This window comes from Hylaeus anthracinus, unplaced genomic scaffold (assembly GCF_026225885.1).
Source record: "Hylaeus anthracinus isolate JK02 unplaced genomic scaffold, UHH_iyHylAnth1.0_haploid 0, whole genome shotgun sequence".
In the NCBI taxonomy this organism is placed as follows: Eukaryota; Metazoa; Arthropoda; class Insecta; order Hymenoptera; family Colletidae; genus Hylaeus; species Hylaeus anthracinus.
Window position 1 is genome coordinate 18,571,079 of NW_026533254.1, and position 23,362 is coordinate 18,594,440.

Genomic DNA, 23,362 nt, shown 5'->3' on the forward strand with positions numbered 1-23,362 from the left:
CATCGTAGATTCGTGATAAAATTTTCAACCGATTCATGTGTAAATTTCGGAAAACGTAAAGCATCGCGATTCGTCCCGATCGCGATCGTTCGGCCAACCTGGCAACGATTCGACCGACCACAAATTTCATTCGTTTTTAGACAAACAATCGGTGCATCGTCCCGCGATATCGCAAAACTTTCGGGTTGCGTTGCCGGATTCTCGACAAGATCCCGCGTCTCGATGCCAGTTTCGGACTCGGCCGAAAATTAACCGACTCGCCAATAAGGTTGGTTCGCAAATTTTCCCGCTCTTCAAGTTTCCGCAAAGATACCCACAGCGCTCCGCGCGCGCTCTCTTATCGAGACAATACACAGCGAGTATAGTAAAATCGAAGACTGTGTACACGCGGCACCAGCCGCACCGATAAGCCGAAGCGGCCGCGGGCCAAGTTCCGTAAGCGGATCAAACTGGGCCGAGTTTATATCGAAGGCGAAGCTTACGGGTTTCCTTCGATCTCGCTCGGATAACTTGTAACCGTGTTAACTGGTTGGTAAAATTGGTATCGGAAAGTACTTTGAGGATACCGACGGGCCCGAGATGCTAATGCCTGTCGGTGTTGTTGCTTTCTAACATCTCGATTGCGATTATCGATCCGTTCAACTATGGAAGTCCAGACATTGTTCGCTACCTGTTCGAGCTTGTTAGCGCTCTCTTGCTCTCTACGTACGTTTAGGTAGCTCCCGTTTGCGGTTGGCGCATGCGACGATAATCCCCGATACGAGAATAGAAAACTCGAATATATAAAGTGTCATCGAAATACGTTTAGTTGATCGAGCGTAGCTTTGTTTAATTCTCTCGATAGGTATTCGACGCGACAAACCTGTAAATCAGAGTGGAATTTCCGATCGAACATTAACGTAACTGCCTTTTTGTTGCAGGTATGTTGGACGCGTACGCTTCCGCTACTCTCTCAACAGATGTGGGCATCGGTGAGTTACCAAACGATCCGAACAGTCGCACATTAGTCGATGAAAGTTGGCAGAGCTTAAGCGCTCGCGTCGCTTACGGAGGCCAAGCTAATCGCTAGAATAATTTACGCGCGGTGGACATTTTAGCGCGCCAACTCGAGAAGAAGCATTATTACGCGGAGAATTTAATTCGAAGCTTTTGCCGTACTACTGCGACGGATTATCCAACGTTTTACCCCGACCAGGCGTGGGAGAAACGCGTTCCTAAAAGCGAGAATGCAATTCTTTCGGTAGCAAAAATTCGTTTTTTCAGCTCGATTCACAGCTTTTTCCCTCGCGATTCTATTACTCCGATAGTGCGCCGCTATTTTTATCCAAGGGCTTCCAATGATCGAGTTTGTCGCTGCGCCGACGCGACGCGAGCAAGCTGAAAAACCATCGTTAATTAACGGGCTCGCGTTTGTTCGCGATTTATTCGAGCCGGCCGTTTTTCGTCGTTTGGACCGTAATGGATTATTTACGAAGCTCGTCGACTCTGACGCGACCAAGTATGAAACGTTTCGAGACGCCAGAGGAAATGGAAAGCTTTCAGCGGAGCCAGGTCGACAAATCCACACGAAAAATTCTCGTTAAAACGCGCTCGAACGTGCGTTTCCGACCGGAAAAACTGTTCTACTAGACGACATTCGACGTTTCTTCGTTAACGCGTACGAATCTCGCGACGATACGCGTCCGATAACGGACCGCGCGCCTATGCGTGGTAATGCGCCACGCGAGGCCAGACGATGCTTCTACCATCAAACAGTGTCTTTTCGTTGGGGGATAAAAGATAAATGAACCGTCTCCCTTCTACAAGCCAAAGTCATGATCCTGTGAAAAATGAGGCTAGTCGTCGCATCGTCGCATCGTCGCATCGGCGCCGGCGCCGGCGTCGGTGGTTCGAAACGAACGAGACTCGTCAGAAACGGGTCACGCACGCCTTTCGATCGACGATGAATCTCGAAAAGTACGTCAAGAGATATCTCCTCGTAATTTCCGCCAAGTTCACGTGATTGAATTTCAGCTGGGCTCTCGGGTTGATACGATAATATTCGAAAGGCTCTAGTTCAACCGGAGGCAACGTATCGAGCAACTCGAGTGTCGCTTTGGAATGCTGACGTCTGTGTAGCTTTTCTTTTTCTTTGCATCGCCGACCAGTATTGCCCGAATCAAGATTTATCCTCGATTTTTCTTTTCCTCGTCCTTTGTTAGATTACAAGAAAGTTTCGTGCGTCGCTCCATTATAATGGAAAATACGACGTTCTATTTTTCACGCGTGGGCTCGTGCTTTCACTCGTCGCTTCTTCAGCATCTCCGTAGAACCCATGAATTTGACCGGTCGTTAGTTTTCATTTACGAAACGCGATAATAGTCTTGGAACACGGAATTTCACGCTAATGAAAATCTCGTGTCTCGGTCCCGGGAATCGCAAACTTTCCTCCCCTCGACGCGGCGTTGGGTGTAGTCCGAGGAGAGTAAATCCAGTTAGATTATCAGATTTTCCTCTGCTTTCTGTTTGAAATTACATCAGGGACAGTCCAGCAATAGTCCAAGTTGTAATCTTTATCGCGATCCTGGCTCGTGATAAACAAAGATTCCAACTTTTTCGTTCGACGTTCTCGGAGGAACCAAGTCGTCCCGCGAGATCGCGAGCCAACATTTTCCGTCAGGTTTCCAGAGCTTCTTTTCTTTGTTCTTGGATTAATTCACGGACCGATTAAAAAGTAATAACGTATTTTAGCGGTTTATCTTCGATTCGTCTCCCGCTCTCGACTCGTTCGTCTATCGAGCTCGATAAATCTTCGAGGACCTCCGAGAACGAAGAAATTTCCAGTTCGTTACGGGAACTTGAAGTTTCACTGTCTTTCGAGAGAAAAGGAGGATTCCTTATGGAAGGATACTCGTCTCTGAACAGCAGCCACTTGAGCGTTTATGTAAATTCTTGGTCTATAGTTTGGCCTTCGATCCGTTTTATCCGACCGAAAGAACGTCTCGGAATTCTGTCGATTCGCCGAGAAATTTTTATAGCTGTACGCCACGCGACATGGCGAACTATGTATGACGTGTCGTGGCATCACGGCCCGTCTGACCAATGATCGCGTTTTTCACTTTCCGTACCGTACGGTCGCTTCGGATCGAAACCATTAGCGTCGCGAGACGTTCGAGAGGTGACTCGATTCCAGTCGACTAATCGAAACAATTCTTTAACCGTTGGTTTCCTCTCGTGTTTCGGCTTTTCATAAAGAAAATATCAAGAGAGTTCCGGTTCGCTTTTAATTCCGACCATGTCTCTTCGTCTTGGAACTATTTCGACTATTTTCAACGGCAAAGAGTAAAGGCTCTCGCTCTGAAAGTTGTTCCCAAGTAATTGTCTTGCGTGAGTTTCGACGGGTACTCGGACAGATTAATGATCTTCTTTTCAAAGTTCCCGGTCTTTAACGGTATTAAACGTTTCGCGAGCTAAGCTGATTATTTTCGCCGTTGGTTCCAGGATACTTTGAACACCTGGAACTTGGAAATTTCAATAGTTTCGCATTTAACGATGGAACGTTGACGGCCAAGAAGCCGGAAGTTGTTCGTACGGGATAGAGCAGCACCCCGACCAGAATAGGAAGTTTGCCCGGAGAAGGTAAATCTTGTTACGACCTCCGCGATCGCCGGGCTACACGGAAGGGCGAGTAGAATTAAGCTAATCATTGTTGGCCGGCAAATATTTGGCAAACAGTCCATCCCGTTTCCATCCGCTATCTCTAATTTGCCTTCTCCTCGAGCTCCTGTAATTGGGGTAGGGATAGAGTCCGACTGATTAGTAGCCGAGAGATACTAGCCGTGATCAGCGAGTTTCAGCCACGCTACCTCGACGACGAACGAAACGTTTTCGATTGTTTGTTTTGCTCGAACATCGATTCAGACTTGTTCAGGAAACTTAACGGTACGGCACATACCTCGTCGCCCTCGTGGAGAATGCGTTTCGTCCGACGCCGATACGGACGGGGCCAGTCTTTCCAAATATTCACCGGACTCTCCGACAACTTTCGTCTATCGGCAAATGAATAGATAAATTTTGTCAAAACGAATAAAGAAATATACGCAAACGAAAGAAACGGGGTAGAATCTCGGTATGTTTAGGTATTAGGTTATGCCAGCATTGACGTTGATGGAACGATAGAAGAGACCGAGATAGTTTAGCGCGAGCACTTTCGACGGGTCCTTTTCATTGCTCGCGTCATTCTTGGAAACGTTGTTGGGAGTTCTCGCCACAAAGCAGCTTATCGGTCGGTTATTTATGCGCCATCGTTCTCCTCCGCGAGATTATACATTATACCGCGAGAGTTTGTTCTGGTGTATGTGCGTGCCCGGAAATATCGCTTCGTTATTCTCCAAGCTGAACGTACCCGCGCTTATACTCATCCGACAAAAGGAACGGACGAGGACGCTTTTCCGGTGCGGCAGCCTGCAAAACCGACGTAAACATCCATCGACGTTTTCCTTCGTTTCCGCCTCGCATCCATTTCCTGGCCTCTATTTTTCTTGCATTAAATTGCGACTGTTTCACGTACCGTACAATTCCCTCTCATGCACAGCGATATTTATTTGCTTATCCGCTCTTTCGTTCCCTTCGTTGCGTCGCGAAACGGGATTACACGTTAAAAAGTAGCAAGACGAGCGTGGATCGCGAGCGACTGAATACCAGTCGAAAGAAATTAAAAACGACTGGACGGTAGCGCATTCAACGCTCGTCGTCCTCGTTGTTTGCGAACAATCGTCGACGGAACATTGTATTTTCGCATCTTTCCTCTCAACTCTATTCGCGAGTGTTGCGAGCCGAGTCTCCTTGGTATGCACCATTAAAACATGTCGAGCGAACGCTTCGTTTAGACGGGAAATGTTTTCCAAATCTTTTCTATTCGTGAAATGTCGCGCTGTGAACAATTTCAACTCATTCGAGATACGAGTATCGTTTCAATGCATCACTATTTTCGGTAACATTTTTACTTTCAATAAACGATAGTATTATACGTTTCGCCCGATGAAACGATAGCGACAAAAACCAACCTATTAAAATTCTTTTTAAAAGCAGCGCGGAATACTCGATATTTTATATCGAGATGCGCGGGGTTAGTTGTATCGAAAAAAAGCTTTTTCGTTCGATCGAGATGAAAAACAGTTCGCTTCCAAATTTTTCGTTTCGTTCAATGGACATTTCGAAATACATTCGAAAGAGGTAATCGATAATCGAAACGAGGAGGGTACCAGGGCCGTGGCAAATGTTGACTCCGAGCCTCAACTTTTCTAATAAAACTATATCTCGTCCGACTCTCTACCTTTCTGCCTTTCTCGCTTTTCGTTTTTCTTCTCGGTCGATAGTTTCGAGTACCTTTGGAAAAAGATATTTTACGCCTCGAGATCGATAGCAGTTTCGGTCGAATTATCGTCAAGTTCTCTCGTCAAACAAATAACTTGGAACGAATTCGATAAAAAATTGGTCTCCTTGTTTATGGTTTTTCTTTCCTTTCACCAAACACTAGATGGGAACTCTGTACAAACATACCAGCTGATTCATTCTCGTCGACGTCGTCATAGATTAGATAACTCGGATCGATATCTGCTAATCCAACGCGGCGGTTAATTCTGTGAAAATTGTATTTGAATTCGAATAGCTGGCGCATTACGAAAGACATCTATCGAGGTTAAACGTAATAAAGTTGTCCGATCAGGCGGTCAGGGTTCTCGCAACAATACCCGGAACGTTTATCAATTCAGCGAGCTTTGGAACAATAGTCGCGCGTATACATTGATTCTGTGCAAATTCACGCAAACTGGAATCTATTCGAACGATAGTTATTTATTACGGATAATACGTTGATGAATCATTCGCAATAGTAACTGTCACTCGTTTCAATTTCTAGGCGACGCGACGCGCGATGCTCATTTATCGTTTCGCGTACCTATTTCGAACAAAGTTACCGTATATGTTATACCGTATACGATATACAGGTATACTAATTGTCAGTATTCGAAGAATATTTTGGCAAACTTACGTAACTTGGTGCGACTCGATTTGTTTCGGCGAATAACTCGACGATACAGTTTTCGGTATGCCTTTCGTCCACAAAATCAGGAAACGCAAAACAGACGTGAATCGATCGACGATGTACAATTCTTGTAAGGTTCTTTTCGCCGTTTTTTTCGCTTGTGCGAAAACTTGGTTTCCGTAGGTTGGTTCGGAACAGTTTGCTCGCGCATAGAAATCTGAAAACAATGTTACCGGTTCGAGGGAATTAACAAGGGTCGAGAGGTACAGTTGAAATACGTTTGAATTGCAAACGCGAGAGAATCGGTGTACCGTCGTTGTACTCTCGCGTTTCAGTAACTGCTTATCGTTAAGGAAAATTGGGCGATTCGAGCTGTTGACGGTGCGCATATGTATCATAACGGTCCCTCGGTATTCCGATTCTACTCGGGTTTTCAGGGAGTTTGGAAAACGACCGCACGGTAATAGAATCCTCGAAAATTGGAGCGGTTCTCTCGCGTGTCAGGGGAGCGCCGTTTACGACGAAAAGCTGAAAAAACTCTCGCGAATGGCATGGCATTCGCTGGAAGGGGATTTAAAGGTTCGCGGTAGAAGTATCATGCAAAGGATTCGTACGCTCGATTGAACTCGAAGCGGCTTCTTCATCTTTTCTGCCTCGCTTTCCCGCCTCTCTATTTATCTATATTTTAGCCTCGCGACTCGCCTTGCCTCAGCATTTCTGGACTGCGTTATCTCTTTGAAGTGGCTTGGGTATATCAACGTTGTAATACAGCTCGTCGACGTCGGTTCGTTCGAAACTGACGATCTTCTGTCCCGTTTCGAATGTTTGCTCTTTCATTTCGAATACGTATACGTAAGTTGCGTTTACGGCTACGTAGTTTTCTTTCTCTCGAAGAGTGCAACAGTCGGATCTTACTTGGATGTGAAAATTCCGTTCTTTCCATTGGTCGTTAACGCTGGTATCGTGGATGCGTGTTGCGTTCCATCGAGAGATGCAACCTTTTTCAGAAAGAAGAGTACCTAAGTTTGCAAAGTGTCCGTGTGTTGCGTTCCGTGTGTCGCGTTGCGTCGCGTCGTTGCGACGCGTTCCAAGTCGAGTTGTTCGGTGTGTTCGTGCTCGATCGCAGAGATGGCTCTACGGTGCATCTTTCCAAGAATCCGACCGCGGTCTCCTCCCGCGATCGAGATGAATACTTCTCGGATCGAAGATTTCCGTTTCCGTCGCGATTTCCGGCCGAGAGGACATGCTGGATATTCGATTAGGGAATACCGGATATTTTACGCGGCCGGGAGATCCATCTTCGGTCCGGCGCGCGGCACGGTGATGATTTCGATATTCGAATCAACGAGTTATCGAATTCTCGGAAAACGTAAAAGGACTTCTAACTTGCTGTCTTTGTTCCGTTGCTATCGAAAGGGACCGGGAACTACGAAGCACAGCGTGTATCCGATACTTGGATTTACGCCACTTGGTAAGTCTCGAGTCGCGTCTCGTCTCGTCTCGTCTCGTTTCGTCTCGTCTCGTCGAATTCCCGGCCACGTTTTCGCGAGATTTCTATCCATCTCGTTTCGGTGAACAGGCAGCTCTCGACGCGACGACGGCACTTTACTTAACGCAATTAATGACTCGCTTAAACGTCTTGCTCTCCGCCGCGAGTCCGCCGTTTCCCTTTAAATTGTACATTCCGCCCTTCTCGACTCAACCCCCGAATTTCCGTCTGAATCGATAAGTCCCGGCGGTCCTTTAGTTTCGTTGTTAACGAGAGTCTGCGGAGTAATTAGTGATTCATGAATTGCAAAACCTAGTGCTTTCGACCTCGGGCCTCGCGTTTCATCCACTCTCGTCACGAGAGACCACCTCCCGAATATCCTTGGAATCGAATCGATGGAAAATAACGTTGACGATCTTTCGACTAGATCGGATCGAGGAGAAGTTGGTACTTTTTGAATTCAGGTTGGCGCAACGTTGCGCAACTAAGACCACGTCGGTCGATTTCTGTCGGAAACAACGAAGATAGGGGTAAGCGTGTTGTACGCCGAGGCCGAGGTTGGAACGGCTGTCACAAGGTTTCCACATCCGACAGCGCTTGGGCCCATCTTTGTACCCATTTCCATACCTATTCCATTACCAGATCGGGCAGGTCTGAGCCGGCCTTGTAATCTAATAACTAATCTCAAGGCGACGCGACGCGACGCGACGCCTAGCCTAGCCTAGCCTCGCCTCGCCTCGCCTCGATTCGGTCGAGCCACGTATTTCGGGCCAAGTTGTGCAACTATCCTCGGCAAGAATGACAGAAGGGCTACGGGGAACCGGTATGTCAAATAAACGGACAGGGTATAATTGACTCGATCTGCATAAACGAGAATTCTCACCCTCGAATCCGTTATTTTTCTATCGTTTCTAGCGGAGAAATTAATAACCAGAGGTGCAAATAAACGTTACAATTCGTACATTCGGAACGCACCCACGACATACCAGCGGTGATAACGGAACTCGTCTCGTCGTAGATAGAATTTTTGCGGTTGGCACGGAATACAAGAAGAGCATATTTTCGTCGAGCCTTGTTTTCTTTCTCCTCGGAGATAAAAAGGTAATTGAGAGAAGGACAAGGTGTCGGTCGTTTTGAAAATTGTAGGAATCTCTTTAAAAGGACAAGACGTAGAGACTCGACGACTCGGCTGGTTTTTCGAGGTGTGCTCGATACGGTTGTAGAAAACGGAAAGCAAGCACCAGCGCCGCCGCGCCGTTGCCGTGGCTCGCCGAGAACAAGACGGAAAACGGAAAACGGAAAACGAAACGAGGTCGACGTAGGCCTAGCTACGTTCGTGGGTTTTCCCGCGCCACGGATGCTCGAAAAACTGGGTCGAATATCCGTAGCTCGGGTTTTCTAAAGCCAGAGTTCCGAAGCGTCCCGACCCAGCCCACTCGACGGAAAAGAGCTTCGAGCGCTAATTAAAGGGGCTGCCTCGCTACGAGGGGGAGGTTATCTCGCGTAATCTTTCACCGTGACGCGTCACCCACCTTTGAATATTTCGTTTTCTTGTCGCCAAGCGTGACGACACGATTCGCCAAAACGTCACCTTTGCCCTTTCCGTCGCCGACGACGGCATTTTATTTGAACGACGTGGGCGAGACCCTTGACGACTCTCCGCGCTTTACGGAAGCACCCGCATTCGAGTACGTCGACCGATACACTCGCGATTCTCGTTCCGAGCAATGCTGCTACACCTGATTTTACACCAACACACGCATTCTTGCACGCTATTCTCCTGCTACGTAGGTAGTAGGTACTCTTTAATTTTATTGCTGCTACTTCTCGCATTTCTTTTGTTCAAAAAAGCCTTATCCTCGTTCGAATCTCGTTCTTCTCGATTCTATCCACGGTTATTAATTGATACTCGGTTATTCGTCGGGGTGGACCGTATCATCCTCGGATTGCATCGGATCGTATCGGATCGGCGCGTTTGCGTCTCGAGGTACAAAAGCTATCGCGAGGGAGAAACGAAGCGAAGCGAAACAGTCGGAAACAGCGAGCAGGGCAAAGATAAATAGGGAGATAGAACGGCAAAGCGGACGAGCGAATAGATAAATGTGTAGGTCGTATGCGGAGAGTCGGGGTGGGCCGAACGGGCTTGGGAAATAGGATCGGTCGATTCCAACTGTAATTGGAAGAATCGATTTGTTGCGAACCCGAGCGTCGTTCCAGATTCTCTCGCGTGCCTTCTAATGAATTTTCAGTGCAACGTCGACCTGGCCCGGCTCGGCCCGAATCGTCGTTCGTATTTCATGCCAGACCAAGGAAGAGTATGACCCCCCTTCCGATCGGAGATAGCGCAACGTTTCGAACATCGCGGTGCGCTGTCGTACACTGTCTTTTCTAGCGTATCCAACGAGGGGTGGTTCGGCTGTCGGGTATCTTTCGGTAACTATCAAATTTCACGGCCCTCGCATTTCCCTCTTCTTCTCGAACAAAACAATTACGTACGTTGCTTTCTTTTTTCGAAATGTTTTCAAACGCGGATCTGTTCGTACACGTGTTTTTCGTTTTTCGACGAATTTCGAACGCGACGAGGGCGCAAAGGTGCGCGGCAAACGGTCCCCGAGGCGGCCAAATAAAACTCCAGGCTCGTAATTTTCGTTCAGGGCGGACATACCGCCGTAAACAAGACCAAACACTCGTGCGATCAATGAAGCGACGCGGAGCAGCGCGGCGCGGCGACCCGTGTACAGGTAATTCGCAATAAAAGCTTCTCGCAACGCGCTTAATTAAACGAGGTCTGTGCGCGCTCGCGTTCGTGGACAAGGGCCGACTTGGCGTGGTTCGCTTTCAGCGTTTCGACGAGCTTTTAGCGTCATCGAGCGCACCGTCGTTGCCAGTTTTGCACGCGAAACCCCTGCTTGGAAACACTCCGGTATCCCTTTCGTCGAGGAACACGATCTTCCGCTCTGTCGTCCCGTAGCGATCACCACGCCGCGCCGCGTCGACGCAGCTACTCGCGAGTTCGCAGCGGCGCGTTATATCAGCTTACGGTTATCGGTTAACGATGGAGTTAACCGTTTATGGCTGGCACGCTCTTTACTCACCGTCGTTGCAGGCTCATCGTTAACGTTTCGCCCGATTTCTGGCTCGGTAAATACACGAACCGCGCAAACGAAGAAATACTTGCGAAACCATACCCACTCGCCGAACCGAAATGCCGTATATCAGGCTGCAGAGACGCCTCGTATTTCTCACACGTACCGTGTTCTTTCTCTGTGAGCCTGTCCCATTTACAGCGAACTCTTCGAACAACTCGTAAATCCCCGTAAAGCTATTTTTACGAGTCGATCGAGTTCCGTTGCTCGAGCTGTTTTCACGGATCTGACTCTTTTTTATTGACCACGACTCGCGAGTCAGCCGCGTCCGATTTTTAAGTCGCGGGGAAACGTTTACGGCGAACGCGAAATGCACCCGCGAATAAAGCGGCACCGTTTGAGCCGCTCGCAATTGTTTCCGATCGGTTTTGGATGCGTCCCTGGATATCCCGTCGGTTTGGATATCCCTCGTTGGGACTCGATTAGCGACGGATACCCGCGGTTACGGAATAATTGCTAATCGGGACCGCGATCGAGATTTCGCTGTCCGTCCGCGTCCGAGCACACGGAGTCGAGGTCCGTTCGAAACGATACCGAGCGGTTGAAATGTTTCGATTCGACTCGAACCGGCGCGGGCGCGTACGGTTTCCCATCTGTCGCTGTTATCGTTGGAAACTTTCATCGTCCGCATCCACGGCACGTAACCAAGTTTCGGATACGGGTGTACATACTCTGGCCGGAGGAACAAATATTCGGTACACGACAGGTGCTGTTACATTGTTTCCAGCTAGACTGCCCGATTAGCTAAAGAGCTTGCGGACAACTACGACCTGACCGAGTTTCGACACGCTCCATTTCGGATAACCGAAATTATATCGCGTATTCGTTGCGTCCTTTCCAGCTCAACTAGAATTATTCAAAGTTTGCCGGTAGATCGTGACTTTGAATTGTATGTTTGGTGAACGGTACAGCTACGACTTGGTAAATTAGTTCGCCGACCCGTTTGAGACCAAAAAATGTGAAAATCCAACGTTTTATTTTTAAGAAACGATTTTTCGCGGAACAACCTTCATAGGAAATGCGAAATGAAATTTCTTACCTTTACCAACTATCATTGTTCGCGTTCGAGGAACTTGGTTCGGAGGTCATTGGTTTTTATCGGTCATACACGGTATCCAGCGACCCGTTTGGAGGATATTCAGGAAAAACAAAGGAGCCCGGAGCTTTTCGCCTCGTTTCCACGTCGTTGACGACCGGCCCGGAGCAAAACTATTCCAATTATTAAGCGCCATCCAGCCGCACAAATGTCCCGGCAACTGTGATTGCCAATCTTGGCTCTCTCCGTTTCTCCAGGCACGCGAACAGTGCTCCGAGAACATGGGCGAAAATAGCAAGTTTCGTCGAGGGAATGTTTCGTTTGGGTTTATTCGTTTGCATCGAGAGTCAACCCGAACGCGTCGATATTTTATGCTCGACCGCATCGAATTTACGGTGAATCGATTTTACGGTACATCTTTTCCGTCCTCGTCGATATTCCCACTCGTATCGATATTTCCAATGCTCACCCATCAAAATAAATAAATAAATTTCGTTCGTTCTTGTTTAGAGCGAAGCGATGCGAACAGATTCGAGCAAAGTCGTCTGGACTAGGCTCGTTTAAGCGTGCATCCTCCTCGGAAGAGACAAATCGTCAAATATTTGCTCGTAGGCTGTGCTCCTGCTGGTATATTTTTGGTAGGAAAAATTGATCGTGAGAAAAAGAGGTCAGGGATAAAGACGAGGTAGGCTGCTTCTCCTCCGAGAGAACGTCTTATTTATTTTTGTACTCTTGGTGACTTTCCGGACGATTCCATTCTCCTCGGGCGTCCCTATTTCGGGCTTTCGTTGCTTGTTTATCCGTTACCTTTCGCGTACATGCTTTACGTCGCATCGGCGTTGACTCGACTAAATTGCGTTTGCACGAAATCATTGATAAATCGCGAGTGTGTTTTCTGGCGCGTTCGAATGTTGGAGCGTGCGTTATTCGATCGAAAAGACATCGAAATCGTCGCGAACATCGCGTCCGGCCATGAAACGCGAGGACCGATCTCGAGACGCGGGTTCGCAACGAGACGAAACGAGACGAAACGGAAGGGTGGGATCGGAAAATTTCCTTCGGCGCCGCGGAGTACCACTCAGCCCAATGAAACTTGGACGGCCGTCATTACCGACGAGCAGCGCACGGTCTCTTGCCGGCTTCGAGACACCACTTTCCGGTTTTTCGTAGATTCTCCGAAGATGGGAATCGTCTTGCTCGTCATCCTTCGACCGCGATAAGACGTCGCGTCGAGTTACAGCCACGGGACTGTTTCCTCCGTGTAAAATTTCCTTCCGTCCCCGTTGGCGCTCGGTTCGTCACGCGCACGATTCCATTTTTCATATTTCTCGAGCATCGAATTCTGTCCGATGCGAGATAAGCAATTGGCGGTTGCGCGTACTTTTGGTCGAACCAAACGATAAGTTAGCGTTAAATTGGAGATTCTTTTGATACCAAGTTTATACCAGGCACAACGAAACAATAGAAACCGGTAGTAATCGACGGCAACTTTCGCCTCGTGGCCGTTCCAGGTATCGTCTCCTTCGAGTACACTCAGCTTTTTCCGCGGGGATGGGGAGAGATGCTTTTAACGATTGCGAGCATTCTCTCGGCAATAACTATAAACAAAGAAGCCGACGAAAACATTCGAGTACCACGGCAACGTTTACCGTGCAAAGCTGCTCCGAATTGGTGGCACGCGAACGGAGAGAGACTCGTTCCCGGAATAAGTCTCGTGGGTAATTCGTAAACAGAGGTAGTCGGTGCTTGTCGCGGCGAATTAAAGCGCAGTCGGGAATCTTGTACGATTCTCAGAGTCCCGTGGACTCGGCGATTTTTTTTCCCTAAAAAGAAAGATAACGGCTCGTTACGTTCGGGCGGAGCACGGCACGGTTCATTGTTAGCGAGAAAGCTTTTCTTTTCGGAGATAGGAATTATGTCTGGATGGAATTCGTACAATCGTTCCAGCCCTGCCGCCTCTTCGGCTTCTCTTCTCTTCTCTTCTCTTTCTCTTGAAATTTATTATTCGGTAGTTGAGCGGAACAACACTTTACCCGGACTACTTTCGCGACTACTCTCGACGGTTTTGTTTCACCTTTACGAGAAGATTTTCGACATCTTGGTCGACGTCGACATCGAATCGATCGCAAGCAGTCCTATTCTCCCGCGTTTCGCTTATAACTCACCACTATTCGGAGAGCGCAAGGATTCTCACGACAAACGAAATTTTAATTCTCCAAAGTCCTCTTCATCCACGTCGGCAATTTTTTTTCAACCCCCTCTGCTCGTTACTTTCTCGCGAGGGAACGATTAATCCTTCGCGAAGAGGCTTCGCTTGTAAGGAGAATCCCTGATTCCCAGCCTCGGGAATTCTGGTTCTCTTCGTTATCGGTCGCGACACGAGTTCTCGTGCCGTTCAGCGCAGCCTAATTGAACTTTAACAAGGAGGACTCGTCTTCGAGTCTGTCTCGTCTTTCGCCTCGTCCCGAGGGACGTCGCGTCTCTTCTCCCGTTGACGTGGCTGTCTCGAAAGAGCCCGGGGAGCGAGTAGACGCGACGGGAACGTCTTCCAGAAGATTGGCCGACGTCTGGTAAAGCGATGGTCGATGTAACTGTGGATGGCAATGTCGTGCAAGTCAGCCGAAGCATTAACAGCTGTTCGACGACGAAGCGGGTGTCCTCTTCGTCCAACGATATCGATGACGAACCGAATGATAAATCGAACCCTGCGATTAATCGTAAGAAAAATTACCGACCGATTTGGAATTATTTCGTTTCAACGAAATTATAATCGCGAAATGTCGCAACGTTATCGTATCGTGCTTCTATCGGCTGTCGAGCTTACTATTCGAAGCGAACCTTTGATTTCTATCTCGATGCCTATGCGCGTCCTCGAATCTCTGCTTAATTAGCGAATTCGCGACCAAGTCCGACCGCGAAACGAATTTATCGCCTACTGGATAGTTATCCCTATTAAGAGCCGGGGATTTAGTCGTCCGACGGTGCTGCGAGAAAGCAACGGGCACGTAGCTTTTCTTAGCCTCCTTCTCGGTGAATAACGATGCCTCTGTTATCTCCCACCTACCCCATCCACTTTTACGCTCCAATTTTAAGCCCTTACCTTTAACGAAGACTAAGACTCTTCGAGTTTCTTCCGCGCTCCGGAAGCTCGCCATTCGGCGTGCAATGAGTTCCGAGAGCTTTAGAAGAGAAAGAGAAGAGCTCTTCGAATACCAGCCTCCGGTAACGAGGCCAATTATCCATTAGAATCCGATTCTGATTTCAGTAATTCCTTCGTTACGGTAAATCATTGTTTGCCGCGTCCAATGTCCATGTCCGATAGGAAACGTTACGTCGACGTCGCTTCGTCAAGAAATTTAACCGATTTTTTTTTATTCCTATACGAGCACCTTTCTGACCTTTGAAAAAACCGTCGTTTTTTGCTCAATATTGGCTGAAAAATGTTTCGAAGAACCGAAGACACCCCCTACGCCGCGCGATTCTTCGCTTAGAGTTTTCGTACATCTACATACTTTGACGAAGATCATCGAACGACGTTGAGCCCGACAAACTACGTTTTACGCTTGCGCACAAGCTGTTGACAATTTAAAGCTTAAGAAAAATTTCATCTGTGGTTATATTATGCTTCGTTTGTGACTAAAGCGACCCAAGCTTGTTCGTTGTTCGTCGAGCGGGTGCACCCTATCGCGAACCCTTGAAATTCGCCGCTTTAGCGGAATTCTTTCCTCGAAACTGCAACAACTTTGTTGTACTCGCGCTGGCATTTTACGGTTATGAAGCAAGTATTTACATAGAAGCGAGCACGCTGTACGGTCTAGTATTCTGGGTAACGTTATGCTAACGTTTCATTCCGAGAAAACCGCGACTGACAATGAGTTTCAATTTTCAGGGTACATTAGCGAAACGACCCGACGTTCCCGATCATTTTTGCACCATGGAAATTTTACGAAGAAGCCCGTCGAATTTCGAAATTGCTGGAAACAAAAGTAGCGTCCGTGGCAGAACTATAACGACAGACGCGGAATAACGATTAATTTATCGCGGCGTATCGTTCTAGCGGACGACGGAGATCTGGATCGCTAATCCGGACACGATATTAACAATTCATTCGTTTAACCAAATGCGATCGTTGCCGATTAATCGTGACTCTGTACCATAATTGTAATTTCCTATCCGCCTATAGGGTATAAGCACTGATTACATAATTTTAGCGAGCTTTACGATAATTGGTTCCGGGTGATGATGAAACGCGTTCCTCGTTCGATTTGGTTTCGTTTCGTGACGATCGCGGTCGCGGTCGCGGTCGCGATCGTATCGAACACGGTGATTCTTTGCGGTGAATTGGATGCCATCGACCATTTCATATCTCGAACGGAAACGAAAGGAAAATCTTTCGAAAGAAAGATCTGTCACGGATAGGCTGCTCCTGTTCTTCGGGTTACATAATCCACAAGGGGAATTAATACGTTCGGTGTTTGCGTCCGGATCGTTAATTATGCGTACGATAAATAAGTACGAACTGGTTGTCCGCGAGAGAGAAAACAATTTTTCTGGCCGTGTCATTGATGAAACGCGATTAAGTTTCCGAAAAAATCGTAATCGAACAGACCTTTCGAATTTGCACTCTCTTTGGAAAATATTATTTACCACCGAGTTACCGACCAAGTTACGTCGATGCTCTCTCTCTGCTTGGCGATGCACGAATCAGACACTGTGCTCTTGACAATTTTACAACAGAAATTCCTGCTGCTCTAACAACGTTAAAAAGTTTGCGTCGGCTCTGAAAAACGTAACAGCATTTGCGATGCTGAAAAGCGAATTCGGGGTAAATTCGTTTCGTAACGTAAAAGCGAGACGTCGCGCCGTGGTTAACGATCAAGGGGTTGTATCACTATCACTTTTACCGGCGAAACAGATGGAAAGTTTTCTTTTTACGTGAAACGATAACCCGATGACTCGAAGATACCGAAAGAAAGAAGATCGAAAAGACGGTACCTGTGATTCATTTTTGAAACGTTGCTTATTTTCCAAGTTTGGATCCGTCGATCGATAGCATCTTTGATCAAAGATGTATTCGTCCCACGTGAAAAGTCCAATGCCGAGAGATGTTCCGTAGAAACTTATTTCTTCGAGATTGGCCCACATTGAATATTTTAACCTTTCGTTCGCTTATTCGACGAAAATCCGCGCCAACGATTGTCATTTTTTCCGGCATCTTCGTAGCTGATATCGCTCGACCTTTCCAAAGGAATAGTTAGGAAATTCGTCGAACAACGGTTTCAGTTTTGCAGAGTCGAATCCTCGTAGTGGTACGACTCGATTATACGGCGGACGCGCTCGTGGATCTTGTAGCGAAGCGTTATAGGCGGAGAAAAATACAGTAAACGCATAGCTGGAGCTTCTAAGATAAATACGAACCAAGTCTGCCGTTTTTCCACTTTTTCGCTATTCATCGGTTCAATCGCACGGTTGGGGATTTCTGGTTTCGAGGAAAAAATCTATCCTTGTACCGGTCGATCGGAATCGGGTATTCGAGCAAAGAGGAACGAAGGGGGATACATGTACACCGTGACTTGGACTAGCACCGCGTATCGATTCCCTCTATTATTAGTTCTCGTCATCGACCCCCATTAGAATCGTCGGAAGCAACGCTCATAGCTCCTTTCAGACTTGGTTATTGGATGTTTCACAGTGGATAACGCCTTTGACGCGACTCTCGGCGATAGGCTGCTATCTGCAGCACCGTGGCTTCGGGTTCTGTGCGATCCGTGACAGGTGGACGAGCCGCGGTCGTTCGTGTCACCTCTAGGCGTCGGCGTCGGCGTCAGAGACGCTCTCGCGAGGGCGTCGATTCACCGATTAGAGAAAACGAGACACGCGTTGGGCGAACAAGAATGATAACCTTGATCGGTCGATGTCTTTCGCGTTAGTTCGTAGTCAAAGTCAACGCAAACAACGATCGACCCCGTGAACCATAATCTCGCGTAGCTATCGAAGACGACTACTTCGAAAAGCTTCCACCGAATGTTCTCTGAAACCACGAGCGCGATTTCGTCGAAGGGAGCCAAAGGAAATAGAAAAGAGGAACGAACAATGCCGGTCTACGACACAGAGAACCTCGAAGGCTGTATCGATTGAGTCGTAGCTACGAGTTTCTTTCTTTTCAGCGAATCGTTGGTCGATGCACCCCGTGGCCTACGCGTACTCGCTGCGGTTGCAGCGACGCCGACGTCGACGCTTCGCAATCCAGACCTGCCCGGTATAACAAAGCGGAAACTCTCTGCGTATCGTCACGATGTTTCGAGTCTAGTCGGTGCTCAACGATGTTTCGTACTCGACGAAATTTCTTATACTCGCGATTATACGATGAAAAGCAAACGCGAAACGTGTCGTAACGGCATGGTAGTCGCGTTCGTTTTAGCCTCGACGGAACGGAACGGAACGGTGAGCGAGTCGATGCATCCAGATGCATCGTAAACGTTACGAGCGTATCGCGGCCTCGCGGGGATTCGAGTCGGGTAAAGTATGCGGCGAATCGATAACCGAGCCACGTCGATGATGACGCTCGAGAACGCCTCGAGAAAATATACCTGTTTTCTACGCGCCTCCTACTTCGAAAACCATTTCGCGATTCGCAGTGCAATCGAGAGAATCCAATGATCGTTGGTCGAAACGCTTCTCTTGGACGCCAACGGCGACGCCGACGCCGACGCCGATGCCGACGTCTCGACGACGATTCCGTGTTTCGGTGAACGAATAAAATTGTTTGCCTAGCATCCAAGACGATAACTTTTCGCGAAATACGTTGGAAACGCAAACGACTAACTCGATCGATCCGACACTTTGGAGACAGGGAACGTTTTGCAGCGGATGCGTCGAACGGGTATGGAATTTAAACGACCAACGACACGGAAACCTACAACTTACTTTGCTTTCGGGAAAATAGTACTCGCCCGACTGCTACTTCACCGCGTGTTACTTTATTTCCGCGGCAGCGATCCGTAATTTTCCTCGTAAGTTTCCGGGGCCAAGATTTTCACCGCGTTTCCCAGCTAGCTCTTCGGTCACGGACCCGGAAGCGCATTCTCCAGTGGTTGAGAGCAACTTTCGCCTTACTCGGGGGGAGCTTTCGTTGGCTGGAGCGAGGCACGCCACGTCGAACACGCGAGTATGGCGCCGCGAAAATTACGTCGGACGCGGCAAGATTAAGCGCAAGCTTCCAACGAAATAGAAATTTACCCTCGAACGGAATATAGTACGCGACTGAATTCGTACGAGTAAAAAAAAACGAGTTTCGCATCGCGTCGCGTGAGATCGATCTCTCCAAGCAGGTACCGCGTGAGAAACGGAGGGTTCGTCGAATATTTCGTGGAAACGAATCGTGGCCGATCTCTCGCAAGATCTCTAATATCGGAAGTGCGCCCCTTGATATTTCTTCGTTTCGCGAGAAACGTCCCGCTTCCACTACGGTGTTCTAGCTCTGTTCGGCTCTGGAAAAACCGTCCGCGAGACAATGGCTGCGATACGTCTTTCCCGACTTCCCCACCCCGAATCCCCTCTTTTCATCTCTATTTCTTCATCGATCTTCATCTTTGTTCGTTCGTATACAGAGCGCGAGGTCGACTAAAAGTCGACCTAATTTATCTCACGGGTCACGAAATTTCTCTCGGCGTGTTTAATCTATCCACGGCCGATGCGATGGCATAGTTTTGCTTTTCATCGAGTATAATCTTCGTGGACAAATATTTTTAAAGTTATTCGTTTTTACATTTTTCCGGTTTTCCAACAATCTGCCCGAGAAACAAACAAAAACACCGTGCGACGCGCGAACCCTTTCGAATCGTAAACCTTAGGATTCCAGAGACGTTCCGACTGTTGATAACATTTCAAGCATCTCGTAACTCGTAACGCGTTTCGTCTCGTGTATTCAAACTACGAAGCGGTCGCAGTGTAGCGCGCGAAATTCGTCGTTTGCCAACATCCATCGATTACCTAATCGATATCGACGTTCGCGGATCGAGGAGCGTAGAAAGACCGCCGCACCAGGTGTCGATCCGTTCTCGCGGCCAGTGTTCTTCCGCGAACCGCGTCTTTGGACGTCAATTTATCGCGGAACGAGCGATTTCTTCCCGCCGCCGCGCCGCGCCACGCCGAACCAACCAAGATATTACATTAGAAGCACACCCAGTGATAAACAGCGCTGGATCGACGGTCTCGAGTAACGGGTTGCAGCAATTTATCCCTGGCCGCGGGAATCTGTATCCGCCGTTGTATCTTCCGGGACCTCCCGTGGGCTTTGAGTTATTACGTTTTCCGACAAGACTGGAACGAACGAACGAACGGACAAAAGGACGCTCTGCAGAGAAAGTCTGGAAAATATGATGGTACGAACTGCTATCGGGATATCGTAACACGCGTCGCGACGCAAATATAACACGCTCGATCCAACGATCGAACCGCGACCAAATATTCTTTTTTCTTGGTAAACTTGAAAGATTACGGTAAACAAATTTTGATGACGATACGTAATTTTAAATAATCTGGAAATATAAGTAAACAAGATATGTTACGATTTACCTAGATCTCCCTATCGTGTCCTTTGTTCAATTCCGATAGACGGTGGACCGATTGGTTGGATCGATTGAAAAATTCAGTTTTGTCACGGTTGCGTCTTTGTCCAAGTTTTGACAAGCTGCGGATACCAAAGGATTTTTAGTCAGCGGTAGGAATGACGTCAGGAAAAACGTAATCTCAAAAATAGAACCCCTTTGATATCGAGGATATATCCCGGGGAAAAAGAGAGAAACTCGGTCGAGCGATAAAACCGAAAAAAAAAAAAAGAAAACAGGTCGCGCCTTTGTGCGTCGCGAAACCCCCGAATCTATCTCTAACTGTGACTTTGAAAACGTACCTCGACTGGATTTTTTCCCGTCCGATTTTTCAAATGTTGTCACCCATCGGATTGTTTCGCGTTAGTTTGTCGCTAAAGCATTGTTTCCTCTCTAATGAAACTCGAAGCCGAGAATACTTGGCGACGAATAGTCTGCCGAATTCTATCGAAAAGGCAGCGACGCCGACGCCGACCCCGATGAGTGTTGAAACAGACACGGTCCGGAACAGCTAGTCGAGAGACTCGCTCGAAAATTTCCCGAGCTCGATGAAAAGACTCCCAAGATAACGAACCACGACATACCGCGGCGGGATTTTAGGCTTCCTCTGGAAAATTCGGGATCCAGACGTTGCGGAGAGTAACTTGGAAGATGAACGTTGAACTCGGCTCGTATGTACGGTCGATTGGTTGCTTCTCGATGTAGAAGATACTTTTAAAGGCACGATTCTCGAATTCCTTTAGCATCGGATGATATACCATCGAGTCGGTTGGTTTTCGAATACCGGACACCGGTAGCGTCCTCCTACGTTTTGTCACATATCTATGTAACTTTAACAAATAATCGAAAAGAAAGATGTTGTTTTACGTATGTCGTACGTATGTACGTCTCTCTTTCGAGTCTTTCGTTTAAATGTCGATCAAGATTGATATCGTTTCGCGTGGTTTATCAAGCGGCTGGGTATAGGTATCGCTGAAATTTCAAGTTTCAAGTTTACTTTCCACTCGAGGTCCTCGAGTTGTTTCATCCAGCGACAACTGCCCCGTAATTTCCGTGGAGCACGAATTGCATAGTTTGTGGTGCATAATGTTCTCCGAGTGTCAGCTCATTTTACACGGCACACCGAAGGATAGAACTCGAGCGAAAGGGTTAGAGCTCGAGCCATTAACAGCCAGGATAATTTGGCGCTTAGTTGCCGAACCGACTGTTACGGCCGCGGCGCTCGAATCTTGGTCGGTATCTGGCCTGGAAACGGAAGGAGATAAAACGACGCTGCTGCGGGAGACACTTAAACGAGACGATAAACCGCCAGCTGCCAGTTTTTTGGCCACGGTTACGCGTTTCTCGGGAGATTGCGGTAAAATGATTAATGGAAACTGCGGATGGTATCGCGAGGCCCGAATTTCAGGACAACGACGAACCTAGCAGAATCATTTTTTGATGGATCGACCGACCGCGTTGATGGATCCGTCGCGTTACACGACTTCTTACTTACCGTCGCGCATCGGTGCAGCTAATCCAGAGATTTCGAGAGCGTGCTGCAAATTTGTTCTCAACTAAAGTATGATCGAATATCGACGAACCGAGCATCGATTGTTTGATCGTTGCGATCGCAAATTGTTCCTTCGAGGATAAATCGAACTTTCGATGGGACCGAAGACGTTAACGCAACGCAACACAACACAACGCAATGCAACCCAACGCGTCAAAGAGAAGATAAAATAGGACGACCGGGCTCGAGGAAGCATTGGATATTCATGATCCGGGTAACGATATCGGTGATCGACCGTAATGAACTCGGTGATGGATGTCCCGTGGTTAACCGTATTCGGAAACGGTTCCGCGCCGTGCCGCGCCGCGCCGCGCCGCGCGTTGGTGCACGGTGTGGCTCGATGCGAGGTGAATCGAGTAATGCGCGAATAAAGTCAATTTGCTTTGGTACGCGCAAGTAGATATACCTATAGGTATACGAAATTCATTAGAAAGATGCCGGACCAAACGATTTCTTTTGAAAATGATTAAATGCGTGGATTTTAGTTGTCGTCGGCAATCAAAGAAAGTTACGAAAGGATTTCCCGGAAACACTGGCATCGAGGCAAATTTTAAATATTATTTAAGTAAAACGCGAGAAACCGATTCCATTCGCAACGCGCACTATTCCGAAGCGTTCTTCTCTCGAGTGCATTACTCTTCGCGATGCGACGAATTCGCGCGTAATTTTCCACGGAAGAAACCGAGCTGAAATTAATTAAAGGGGCAGAGCTCGTACCCGGCTTACGGTGGGACACTTCCTCTTGTACGTTCAGCCCTCGACCCCTTTCGACGAAAACAAAGGTCGCGAGACGAAAAGGTCGACAAACTCGCCTAATTATTTTCCCATTTGCTCTCGAGTCGGTAAGTTTATCACTGCTCCGTCCGGCCGCGCCGTCGTTCTTAATGCTCCACGAGTAACAAATGTCGAAAATAGAATTTGAGATCAGCCTCGTAGACTTTTAACTCGGTTACCTGATCCAACGTTCCGTGTACATTCTCGAATCGCGGCAACTCCACGTTTGGAAACGGTGAAAGAACAACCTCTCGACTATCGAGCTTCGTAACGCGGTTAACCGCCTTCGACCGGACGACGAAGCAAAACGTCCGAAGGAATCACCGAAATTCTCGCTACCCTCTGCGAGTATCGAACTTGTCCATTAACGCTGGATTTCTCTATTCCCCGGCAAATCTCGCGCTTTCGTTTACAAGCTCGAAGTAAACCTCGGCTGGGAGTCTCGAAGGAAGGCTCGCCAACGAGTGTCGTACCGGAAAGCGGTTGTTCTAGTCCTTGTCAAAGTCCTTGACGAGAAATCCTTGATTACACGTGGAAGCACTCCACTTCGGTGGTGCTCGCTGCTCGCAGCGAGGGTGGCTCGCGACAACCGTTTGCGTCGTTTTCAAACATCTTTCGCAACGGCACCCTTCGGAACCTCTCGAAACGGCCCAACGTCGAAAAAGGCTTTCAGCGGTCTTTCGGAGTTGTAAATTTCACGGGAACTTTGGCCGACCGAACGTCACGTTCGA

General features: G+C 48.0%; 2 protein-coding genes across 2 annotated transcripts in view; both read left to right on the forward strand.

Moving 5' to 3' along the window:
- LOC128896399 (crossover junction endonuclease EME1) overlaps positions 1 to 5,696 on the forward strand; it is a 106,002-nt gene extending 100,306 nt beyond the window's left edge. The window contains exon 4 of the mRNA XM_054159781.1: positions 5,687 to 5,696. The gene's annotated coding sequence lies outside the window, so the exon portion shown is untranslated. The remainder of the gene's footprint in view (positions 1 to 5,686) is intronic.
- The window catches only part of LOC128896413 (complexin), a 126,490-nt gene that overhangs the window by 25,962 nt on the left and 77,166 nt on the right, over positions 1 to 23,362 (forward strand). The window lies entirely within an intron of this gene.